We start from the raw sequence: 12,655 nt of genomic DNA, 5'->3' as shown, positions 1-12,655 counted from the left end.
TCTATTTCAATTAGTTAGATCTGCAGGAGTAATAGGAGAGAGAATAAGGAGAGCAGACATTTTGCTGCAACACCTTGTAAAAGAGCAATTGCTACTTACAGGCAACATTTCCCCACTGTGAATTGTCCATTTGGTACCAGCAATATAGACGCTGCATAAGAGCAATGTTTGTGATACTGGAACATCGCACTCAGGGGTGGAGAGAGAGAGGAATGCAGGAGTTTTGCCCCTCCAAATTGCAGTTTTCCACTCCCCTCCAGACCAGCACAGCTCACGGGCACAAAGCCCCATCCACTTGGCCTAACAGCCTGTGTGGAGAGCATGTTTAGTGGGGAGTTTCAGGAGCAGGTCTGAAGAAAGGGATTTTTTTGGGGAGGGAGTGCAACTCTGGAGCAGGGATGTAACTGGGTAGAGCAGCCTGGCTGTGCTTGCCATGTTGCTAATGCGGGATACTCTGGCTTGGCCTGGGCCCACTGCATCATGCTGCTCCACAGTTAATCCGTTGCACATAGTGTTTAACTTTTTAAACAACAGTTTAAAGCCCTACTCTGAGAGCCACGGCTAGAAGGATTTCTGTTTTGCCATGTGGTGTATCTGGGACCAGCCACACCCATGCACGGAGCTGTCCCCTCCCTCTCAGTGGCTGGTGGCAGGGTGTAGGTGTGCTGTTTTTCAGTGGGGAACTGAGGGACCTCCCCCTCCACAGAACACTGGCCTGTCCTTTTCTCCCCTGCTGTCTCTGCTAGGCGCCACCTCCGCCTCCATTGCAAGCTCCCTACCTCGCTTGAGAGGAGCACAAAGCTGCCGGCAGGAGCATCCACAGCCTGCCCCCAGCTATCATCTCACTCAGCCATTCTGGCAACTCTCCTGCCACTTACAGAGTTCCCTTGCTCCATTCTGCAACCTTGGGTTTCCCCTCCCCCACTCCCTCCAACTTCTCCCGCACCCAAGTTGCCTGCCCCACCACTTCCAAAACCCTCAGCTCTTCATATGCCTTTAGTCAGGCAACACTCCTCATGACAGCAACAGCCATCTTGGACAGCAATAGGCAATATAGGCTAGTGAGTGGGCTGCATGAGTGACCCTCCTTCATCTCAGTGGGCACAAGATTATAGTAACCAATACAGTATCCCAGGGGGGAGTAGTTTGCTAACTGTGGTTGCATACCTAGAAATTGCAGGTGTGCCAAACGAATCGTAGCAGTGCTTTGATTGGATGTAGAATGAGTGCCAGCTCTCATGGACAATATGATGAACAGTCCACATGCACCTTACCTTATGTGCCTTGCTCTACTTGTGTGTCACTTTAGGAATACCAGCAGGAAATAAACCTATGTGGGTTGAAACCAGTGGAATCTGGCAACCTTGCAGGCCACACACAGAATCCCAGTGGGCTACTCAGGTTGGCCACCACTGACCTAAGAGCAACACAGGGCAAAAGAACACCAATATGTTGCTACTATCAAGTGTCAACTGCATCTGTATTTAGAGCACACAACAATTCTGGCAATACCAGAAAGCAACAAAATAAGAGTGTTTTCATTAACAGGAAAATTTTATCTTACATAAGTTAGCCCACAGAGTCAAGAGGGATATCTGAGAGAGCAAGTATTCATCTACACAGGGAAATGGACCAGCATAAGCAAGACAGAAAAAGTGATTTTTCCACTCTACTCTGCGTTGATTAGACCTCAACTAGAGTATTGTGTCCAGTTCTGGGCATCACATTTCAGGAAAGATGTAGATAAACCGGAGAAAGTCCAGAGAAGAGCAACAAAAATGAATGAGTCTAAAAAACATGACCTATGAGGAAATATTGAAAAAAAATGGTTTTGTGTAGTCTAGAAAAGAGAAGACTAAGAGGAGACAGGATAACCATTTTCAAGTACATAAAAGATTGTTAGCAAGGAGAAGGGAGAAAATGTGTTCTTCTTAGCCTCTGAGGATAGGACAAGAAGCAATGGGCTTACAATGCAGCAAAGGAGGTTTAGGCTGGCCGTGAGGAAAAAACTCCCACTTGTCAAGGTGGTGAAACACTGGAATAAATTACCTAGGGAGGTTGTGAAATCTCCATCACTGGAGATTTTTAAGCGTAAGTTAGTCAAACCTCTGTCCTGAGTGGGGGGAATAATTTTCACAGGGGACCACTTAGTGAATTTTGGTATGTTGTCATGGGCCAGCTTCCCCCTTCCTCCAGAAGCAGCAGGGCTGGGGATTAGCCTCTCCCCCAAGCTGTCTGGGGCTGGAGGCTTTAAGTTAAAAACACAGCAAAGAGCTTGCAGCTTCCGGCCCCACTGTTACTGCACTGTCTAGTAGCCATCTGCAACTACATGATCTGGAGCCCTTTAAATAGCTGCAGTAGCCCCAGATGCCTTCCAATCAACATGGTAGCAGCAGGGCCAGGAGCAGCGAGCCATAAGCCCTTTCAATTACTGCCCTGCCATTACCGCATTACCATTGCCTTGCAGCTGCCCAGGGTTGCTCTGGCTATTTAAAGGGCTTGCGGCTCCAGCCCTTGCTGGCATAGCACTGCAATGGGAGCATCAAGCCAAGTTAACCGGATCAAGTTGCCATGGGGAGCATAGCTCAGTGGTTTGAGCTTTGGCCTGCTAAATCCAGGGTTGTGAGTTCAATGCTTGCAGAGGCCATTTGGGGCAAAAATTTGTCAGGGATGGTACTTGGTCCTGTTGTGAAGGCAGGAGACTGGAGTTTTAAGGTCCCTTCCAGTTCTAGGATATAGGCAATCTCCATTAATTTTATTTATCCGCTGCCTAGAAATTCGGCAGCACAGGCAGTAGGATGTAAACAGAAAAAAAGCCAGGTGCAGTCTATGGGCCAGATCAAAGTGTTAGATGGGCTGGATCTGGTCCCCAGGCTGTATCTTGCCCAGCCCTGGTGTAGATAATACTCAAGTCCTGCCATGAGTACAGGGGATAGGACCAGATGCCATCTTCCAGTTCTATTTTTCTATAATATACCCACAGGAGACATTTCACCTCTAAATGGAACATGTACAGAGGAAAAATTCAAGTCAAAAGCATTGGTGTGAATTTGAGTTTCTTATGTATTAATACATTTCGGTATAATATCTGTCCAGTGCTATTTTGTGTAATCCAGAATACAAAGCATTTAGTTTGACATAGCTGGTCATTAATCTTTTACTCTACAGTGTAGGTCAGCAATTTGAAAACTTGTTCTTGAATTGCACAGATTTATAAAGCTCTATACAGACACTGAATGGCACTACAGGGATTCATTTAGATCATAAGAGTACTTTAACTCCTGTAATTTCAGACTATCTATCTTTTATATTCTATTCTCTTTGGTTTCATGACATCCCTTATGCCCCAGCCATGTATCATTTCTGGCCAAGACACTGGAAAGAAATTTGGGGTAGGAGGAAAAAAGTGTCCAAATGCACAGATTTTTAAATAAATGTTTATTTGCATAAGAGTTTATAATAAAATGTCAACTATACTTATCTCAAGGCCAGATCACGATCTAACCTGACTGACATTTAAAGCCCAAAAATTCTAATCTGTGACAGAGTAAGTCTTTTCATCATTTGGCTTTCATTAGACCAAGCCTGAAATAAGGCTTGGAACACACCAGAGAAGTACAGGCTCTTACCTGCAAAATTACATTAGATTTTATATATATATTATGGTTTTGATGACAAACTGACCAAGACAGAAGGATTGTGGTATGTGTATTTGGGTGTAATTGCAACTGAAAATTAAACTGCGATCCATCTTCTACAACATGACTCCTGGAAAAAAAAATGCTCAAGGCCCTTTTGAAGACCTTCAGATGAATTTCTGTTACTGGAAGGAACTAAGAGATATCAGCATGTAGGAGCAGCAGAGAGTATTTGAGAAGTCAGGGGGTCAAGCTGGTTTTATAACTAACTGATTCCATCAATGAGCTACCAGAGAACAGCTTTTATTTGTTCAATCCCAAATTTATTAATGCTATCAATACAGTTGTGTCTGCAAGACATTTAACTGTTCAGATCGAGCCTATAAACAATCCTCTGCATGGCCGAATGTGGAATTTGCAGGTGCAACATGCACCTGTCAACTGTGCAGTTGCAGGTCAGATGTCTACTTATGACATCATGTGCTTAATATATAAATGACAATACGCCAATCATATGAAGAAGTGGGCTGTGCCCACAAAAGCTCATGATACCATCTACATATTTTGTTAGTCCATGAAGTGCTACCAGACTATTTGTTGTTTTTTAAGTTTAACATATGTAAGAGACTAGGTAACTAAGTAGAATTTAACAAAACTTCAGGTGATTTTGATTTTGTAAAATTCATGTTGGAAAGATTTTAGTTTTGCAAAACCACATTTGGAAATGAAATCCAGGTCCCATGTCATCCAGACACCTCACATTAAAAGGTCTTAGTCCCCTATAGTTTTGATCCATTTCTATAAGTAGCACAATGGGAAAGTTAAATTTTGTTATTTAAAGAAAGTCAGTAAATATTTTGTTCATCTATACCTGTTGCCTGTCTCCCCTTTTAGACTGTAAGTTCCTTGAGATATGGACTGTTTTCTATTACAGTATATGCATGTTCAGTGCTTGGTACAATGGGCCCCAACTCTGATTATAGTGTTGTGTGGTACTGGAATATAAACAACAACTAGTTGATAATACACATTCCTAGCTACCCATAGTCTATACATATTAAAATGTTTTCAACTTTCATTGTCTAGTCTGCTTGCAAATTATAACAAGTGGAAAGGTTATTTATCATTAGTTTTTAAATGCTTTCTGGTCTAAAAGGCACGATGCCTCATAAATTACATTATTATAGAACAATTTCTGTATTTGTTTCATGTTTTATTTTGGGGGTTTAATTATCAGAGGGGGTAAAAATTCCAGTGGAATTTGAATATACATTAATTTGACATAATATAATGTTCTCCCCATACTGTGCTCCCACTGGTATGGTAGCGGCAGTCTGGAGGCCCTGGGCCCTTTTAAATCAAGAGGTACCAGAAGCAACTGCCTCCTTTGGCCTCCCCACTCAATCTGTCATCTGCCTTATAACTAGCTGTTGGCCCAACACACATAGGGATGTGGTACATTTTCTATTGCTTGACATTTTTTATCAAGATTGGATGTCTTTTTAGAAAATACAGTTAGTTCCATTAGAAATTATGGCATTGATGCAGAAATTTCTGGGTGAAAGTCCATGGCTTGTATTCTGCAGGACACACTACATTATTATAATGGTTCTCTTTAGAACTTCATACATACACAGATTTTTTTTAATACTGTGTGCCCTGGGCACAAAACAATTGCACAAACACGGAGGGACAAAAATCAGAAAGGCTTAAGGCATAAAATAAAGGACACAAAATGCAATAAGAAGAGATTGTACAGATTAGCTAGAAATAAGAAAAAGACCTAGGAAAATGGTGGTCTATTACAGGCAGTCCCCGGGTTACGTACAAGATAGGGACTGTAGGTTTGTTCTTAAGTTGAATCTGTATGTAAGTCGGAACTGGCGTCCAGATTCAGCCGCTGCTGAAACTGACCGCCAGTTCTGACTTACATACAGATTCAATTTAAGAACCCCAAGCTTCCCCAAGTCAGCTGCTGCTGAAACTGATCAGCAGCTGATTCCAGGAAGCCTGGGGCAGAGCAACTCTGCCTCGGGCTTCCTGTAGTCAGCGCTGGTCAGTTTCAGCAGCGGCTGACTTGGGGACGCCTGGGGCAGAGCAGCTGGGGTGCTGCTGGGTTGCTCCAGTAGCACCGCTCCTCGGCGCTACTGGACCAACCCAGCAGCACCGCAGCTGCTCTGCCCCAGGCGTCCTGATTCAGCCACTGCTGAAACTGACCAGCAGCGGCTGAATCAGGACCTGGGACAGAGCAGCTAGGGAGCGGCCGGGTTGGTCCAGTAGTGCCCAGAAGGCGCTGCAGGACCAATTGGCAGCCCCAGCTGCTCTGCTCCAGGGTCCAAAACAAAAGCCTGGTCTGCTGGGGGGGGGGGGGCGGCGGCACACTAGCTGCGCCCCCCCTCCCCCAGCAGACCAGGGATATGGGAGCAGAGCCGCAGCGGCAGCGGGGTGCCACGCCTCTGAGGCTTTGCTCTGGCAAAGCCTCAGAGGTGTGGGACCCCCCCCGCGGCTGCGGCTTCAGTCCCGGTGCCTGTGGTCTGCTGGGGACGGTCCCCAGCAGACCACAGGCACCGCAACTAAAGCGGCAGCAGCGGGCGGGTTCCCCCGCTTCTGAGGCTTTGCCAAAGCAAAGTCTCAGAAGCGCGGGGAACCGCAGCTGCTGCTGCTTCAGTCCCCTGCCTGTGGTCTGCTGGGGACCGTTCCCAGCAGACCACAGGCACCGCGACTGAAGCGGCAACAGCGGCAGGTTCCCGCGCTTCTGAGGCTTTGCTCTGGCAAAGCCTCAGAAGCGCGGGAACCCGCCCGGTGCCCCTGGTCTGCTGGAGACGGTCTCCAGCAGACCAGGGGCACCGGAGCAGCTTACGAACGGGGCTTTCTCGCCCCGGAGCTCACAGGTAGCAATCCGCTACCTCGACCTCTGGGGCGAGAAAGCCCCGTTCGTAAGTGCGGATCCAACATAAGTCGGATCCGCGTAAGTCGGGGACTGCCTGTATTTAGCAAATATTCGACAACAAAGAGAAGGTTGAAGGCTTTAATGCCTTTTTTGTTTCAGTCTAAAAAGTTGTGACCAGGTGTTTAACTCATTTACTATTAACACAGAGGATCTTGGGCCAAAATAAGGAGGTTGTGGAATGCCTGTCATGGGAGTTTTTTTTATGAACAGACTAGAGAAAAACCTGTCAAAGCTGATCTAGGTATACTTAATCATGCCTCCATGTGGAGATGGGGCACAGGGAAGGCAAAGTGCAGGACTACAGGACCTGCTGTGGTCTCTTCCAGCCTCACATTTCTGCGATTCTATTTCAATTAGGCATGTGATATAGCTGTATCAGTGTGCACAAAGTTATACCAATATAAAAGTGCCTGATTTTGGTAGGGCCAGTTTTGTATTTTGAACCAGAAAATAACTCTACCTGTATAACTACATTCACCCCTGAGAAAAGTACCACCAAGCTATTTAAAGCATCAGAATTTTCCAGTGTACCCTAAGCCCTTAAGAGTTTAACACTGGTGCTGATCACTGTAGTATCGATTATGAATGTAAGCAACTAGTCGACTATCCGATAAGCATAAGCTAGTCACTCCCCCCACCCCTCCTTTGCTGCCTCTATCAGAGAGAGGCTATGTCTAGACTGCAGAGTTTTTCTGGATTCCAGGGAAGGCGTCCGCTTTTTCGGAACAGTTTCCAAAAAAACAGGCACGTTCTTTCGGCATCCCAGTATTCCAAAAGAGGAGGTTTTTCTGATATTTGGCTCCATGTAGATGGGCCAAATGTTAGAAAAGCCTCTTCCAAAAAAAAAAAGCGGAAAAAGATACACACATTGCGGTTTGCAATTTGCATATCTTTTTTCCGGAAAAAAAAAACGCAGCATAGACATAGTCAGAGACAGGAAGGGGAGGAGCAGGAGCCGGTGCTGGGGAGAGCTGACTTTGAAGCCGGTTCCCCTCAGGACCATTTCCACAGGGGGTAGAGGAGGTAGAGCCACAGCCCCGCCAGGGCTCTTGTACATTTCAAAGGCTGAGGCTTCACAGGGAGCATGGGGCCAGCCAGGAGTTGCCTGCTGGTCCCATGCTCCCTGCTGGGCTTCTGCTTTTGAAATGTACAAGAACCCCACCAGGGCTCTTGTATATTTCAAAGGCTCAGGTGCTGCAGGGAGCATAGGGCTTGTCCCCTGCTGTCCCTGTGCTCCCTGTGGGGCTTCCACTTTTCAACTGTAGCAACAGCCTGGCAGGACTCTTGCTACAATTCAAAGGTGGAAGCGCCCTTATAGACTAATTGAATAGTTGATGGAAATCCCATCAACCAGTTGATTAGTTAATTAATCTAAATGTAACGTTCCTAGTAGCTATGTAATACATAGGAGTAAACAATAATTAACTGTAAAAGTGATGTGTCTATCCAGTTTTCCTCAACCAAGGATAAAGTATCCTTTGCTATTACAGTTCTCATGAAGCTCTTTCTTCATCCCAGGCTTGGTGATGCAGGCACCAGATGCACATCTAAAAAACTGTTTATTTGGTTTGTGCGAAGTTCTGAGACATTACCAATGTCTTTACATGATGACGCAATCCCATTATTTAATTAAAATCTTGCAAATAAAACTGTTCTCTATTGAATCAAATTTCACAAATAGGATGCAAAAAGCTGCATATGAGAGAACGGTCACATTCAACCTCCTCAGAATATATGGCAAGTTAGAGTGTGGCTCCTCATCCCCTGAACCCTACACATTCCCTCCTGTCACAGAAAACCTTACAGAGTGATCCTAACAAGGATAATCTTGGGTTGTGCCTCTCCATCATAATGAGGCCTGAATACTGGCTCATACTAATGATACTTCTCTGTGTTTGTACTTAACATATGTATGGACTGCATTTGCCCTTTTTTGTGTGTATGTGCTTTTCTTGAAGACTATGAAGACATAATAAAGCCACAGAAACATTCTAGAAGATTAACAGATTCCAACAGTCACTTTAACTGTGAGCAACTTTTCTCCACTAGATGAATTAAAAGTGACAGGATTTATTACATCTTCTGCCAACTGGTTCAAGAAATATTAACAACATTGTATTTAAACTAGCAAACACAGGACATTTCAGGAAACTGACCACGGCTCTGACTCAGGAAAAAATCCCTGTTCAGGAAAGTACATAAGCACGTGTTTCATGTTATGCTATTGGTCCCATTCGATTTGCTGCTATGAGGATTTTTGAAGGAAACACCCTTATCAGTTGCTGCTGACCATATGAGAGGATGTCACAGGGAAGAACACACACAATTAAAAACGTGCAATCCATATACATTAGCAATACTAATAACAAAATAACTTGATAATAATTTCCTCGCCCTTTAATGAATCAAACAGAATATCGTGTCCTACACTAATGCTTCCTTTTCAATCCCACTTGTTATTTTACTGTCTCAATTAGAATTGCATATATTTCTTAGCATCTTTTGCGAATTACATGTTAACACAAACTGCAGTACATTTAGTCTAAATATGAGATTCTATGAAGGAACCAGCTTGTCAGTGTTCACCTCCTTAGTATATGTATTGGGTAAGGATTAATACAGCAGGAGGCTGAAATAGAGACAAGCTAGGGATGAGCTACATACACACAACCATAAAAGGGGGAAGATAGCAGTTACACTGCAAAAAATAATACTGGGAGCATTTCTATAGTGATTTTTATCTTTAGATCCTTAAGTGCTTTATAAAGGTGCATAAATGTCATTGCAATATTGGGGGAGGAGAATGGGTGAAAAAAGGAGGCAGTGTTACAGAGCAACAGGGCCACCGACAAGAGGGGGGCAAAAGTTGCCCCAGAACCTGGTGATTTAAAAGGGCCTGGGGCTTCCAGCCACTGTCACCCAGCAGCAGCAGTGGCTGAAGCCCGGGGCCCTTTAAATTGCTGCCAAAGCCCCACGTGGTGTGGTCTGTGAGTACTAGGGCTGGCGGAGGGAGGTTTCCACCTGAGGCCCTGCCCCTTTCAAAGGCCCTGGAGCTGCACGAACGCACGTACACACACAGCCTGGCAGTCTGTCACCAGTTCTGCACAGCAAGCATTGGAGGAAATTAAGGAGTAGAGCCTGCATCCCCTGCTTCCATTAGCTGACAATTTCTGCATCACGAAAAAGTTGGCTAGCTGAAAAGAAAAGGAACTTGCTTGATGTCCCATGATAGCAAGTGACAGGCTATACTGTGCCTGGTTTAAAAAAACCCCACAGCAACACATGGGTGATGAGGACGGTTGGTATATGTTTCCTTCCATTATTTTCCTAGATTTCTTCCTTTTCTCCCCTCTGAAGGCCTTACAGCGTGAAACTTTTTCTTGACTTTTTAAACAGACACAAACCTCTCATTCCTAATCAAGGCAACTCACATAGTCATCGAAGTCTAGAAATAGACTCCCAACTGTTTTACTGTTGACTGCCAATAGACTTGATCTTGCAGGGCACAGGGACACATCCTGCCAGCTCCCTTTTACCTCTCATTTTTGGAGTGCTGCAGAGGTAATGAAGAATCTTTTTAATCCTGGATTGCGGTCCCTGGATGGCAAATGTAATGTTCAAGGCTAATACACGTAGCTCCAAAAACTTGGCATAACAAAACTGAAAAAAAAAGATTTCATAGCTCTCTCTTAACAGACACAGTTATTTTTCCGTAAGGTTATTTGCTTTCTGCCAGAGTCTGAAATGTACACTTGGCGGGCAGACAAAACCAAAATAAAATGTATTTTTATTCATATCTTGGAGTCCCACTTATTTGTTTTATATCCTTGCCCTGGCTGTGTCAAAAGAGACAGAACACAATTCAAACGATCATGTAATAAACCCTATGAAATGCCAACTAACAGAGCAAAGGCAAGAGCTTAACAATGCACACACAGCTAGTACATCATCATCAACCAATTTGTCTGTCATATTCTTTCAACTATTATTTAGCATGAAGTCATCTGTCAGGCAAATATTCATTTTCCAAATGACAGAAAGGACATTCTGAGGCTTTTAAAAATTATATAGTTTTCCCTGTAACTTTGCAACATATATTTCCAGCTGCATTTCTTAGACAAAAATATCTTTTAGAAGGTACTTCGTTGGTATAGATTATTATTGGTGGTCTACAGAAATGCTTGAATTGAAGAAAGAGCACTCGGTTCAGAAACAAGTACAATCTGTGGACTATTAGTGAGTGCCAAAGGCATATTTTGGGATAAACCTCTCTAATATACTGTGATTTATCTTGGGAGAGCCTGAACCAAGCTGAGAGAAAAGTTTATTAATAAAAGGTGTTAAAAAGTAGAGAAAATGACTTGAGAGAGAAAATAAGCAAATTTGGTTTTAATGAAACTATTTTAATTATTATAATTTTGTATTTTTTCCAATACTGACTACCAGTTCTCAGAGCAGATTTATCTTTTATTCCCTAAATTCCAAGATTTTTAAGGGCACAAATGGCAATTGATGGCCCAATTCCCATTTATGTCTAAAAAGATTCCCCTCGGATTTATTTAGCGTTACCTTTCACAATGGCCCAAGGTACTTTTATAACTGCACTGCCTCTTAAAATGCACCAAGAAAGAAACAAATTCAAAAATATATACTACTCCAAAAATAATATCCAAATTTAATCACCCACATCTCCAAACAATGCTAACAGAAAAATAGAAGCTCTGAAGTGTGCCTCTAAACGCTAAGAACCTTGGGCTTTGTTGGACCTAATGAAAATATGAGCGAGCAGTAAGATTGCTCAGAGCTTCAGTATATAGAGGGAGAAAAGTCTATGGGTTAAGTTTAGAGGCAGAAGCAACAGGGGCGATGTTGTGCTTGGTGTCTGCTGTAGACCACCAGATCAGGTGGATGAGGTAGACAAGGTGTTCTTCGAACAACTAAGAGAGGCTTCCAGATCACAGGCCCTAGTTCTCATGGGGGACTTTAATCACCCTGACCTCTGTTGGGAGATCAATACAGCATTACACAGACAAGTCAGGAAGTTTTTGGAGAATGTTGGGGATAACTACCGGGGTACAAGTGCTGAAGGAACTGACTGGGACCATGCACGGCTTCTCCTGCTGTTCACAAACAGGGAAGAACTAGTAGGGGAAGTAAATGTGGATGGCAATCTAGGAAGCAGTGATCATGAGATGGTAGACTTCAGGATCCTGACCAAAGGAAGAAAGGAGAGTAGCAAAATACACACCTTAGACTTCAGAAAAGCAGGCTTTGACCCCTTCAGAGGACTGATGGGCATGATCCCCAGGGAGGCTAACACGAAGGGAAAGGAGTCCAGGAGAGCTTATTAAAGGCACAAGAAGAAACCATCCCAATGCACAGTAAGAAAAGCAAATGTAGTAGGCGACCAGATTGGCTTACCGGGGAAATCCTTGGTGAGGTTAAACACAAAAAGGAAGCTTATAAGAAGTGGAAACTTGGACAGATGACTAGGGAGGAGTATAATTATATTGCTCAAAAATGCAGGAGAGTTATCAGGAAGGCGAAAGTGCAATTGGAATTGCAGCTAGAAAGGGATGTGAAGGATAACAAGAAAGGTTTCTACAGGCGTGTTAGCAATAAGAGGATGATCAGAGAGAGAGTGGGGCCCTTACTGGATAAGGTAGGTAACCTAATGACAGATAACGTGGGAAAATCATAAGTACTCAATGCTTTTTTTGCCTCTGTCTTCACAGACAAGATCAACTCCCAGACTACTGCACTAGGCAACACAATATGGGAAGGAGGTGGGCAGCCCTCAGTGGAGAAAGAATAGGTTAACTATTTCGAAAGGCTAGACATACACAAATCCATGGGTCTGGATTTAATGCATCCAAGAATACTGAGGGAGTTGGCAAATGTCATTGCAGAGCCTTTGGCCATTATCTTTGAAAACTCATGGAGATCGGGAAAGATCCTGGATGATAGGAAAAAGGCAAATGTAGTGCCCATCTTTAAAAACGGGAATAAGGACAATCCAGGGAACTACAGACCAGTCAGCCTTACCTTGGTCCCTGGAAAAATCATG

General features: G+C 43.9%; 1 protein-coding gene across 6 annotated transcripts in view; it reads right to left on the bottom strand.

Moving 5' to 3' along the window:
- The window catches only part of FNDC3B (fibronectin type III domain containing 3B), a 392,297-nt gene that overhangs the window by 175,073 nt on the left and 204,569 nt on the right, over positions 1–12,655 (bottom strand). The window lies entirely within an intron of this gene.

This window comes from Pelodiscus sinensis, chromosome 10, assembly GCF_049634645.1.
Source record: "Pelodiscus sinensis isolate JC-2024 chromosome 10, ASM4963464v1, whole genome shotgun sequence".
Classification (NCBI taxonomy): Eukaryota; Metazoa; Chordata; order Testudines; family Trionychidae; genus Pelodiscus; species Pelodiscus sinensis.
Note: the sequence above shows the minus strand (reverse complement) of the source record. Positions and strands in the feature narration are given on the sequence as shown.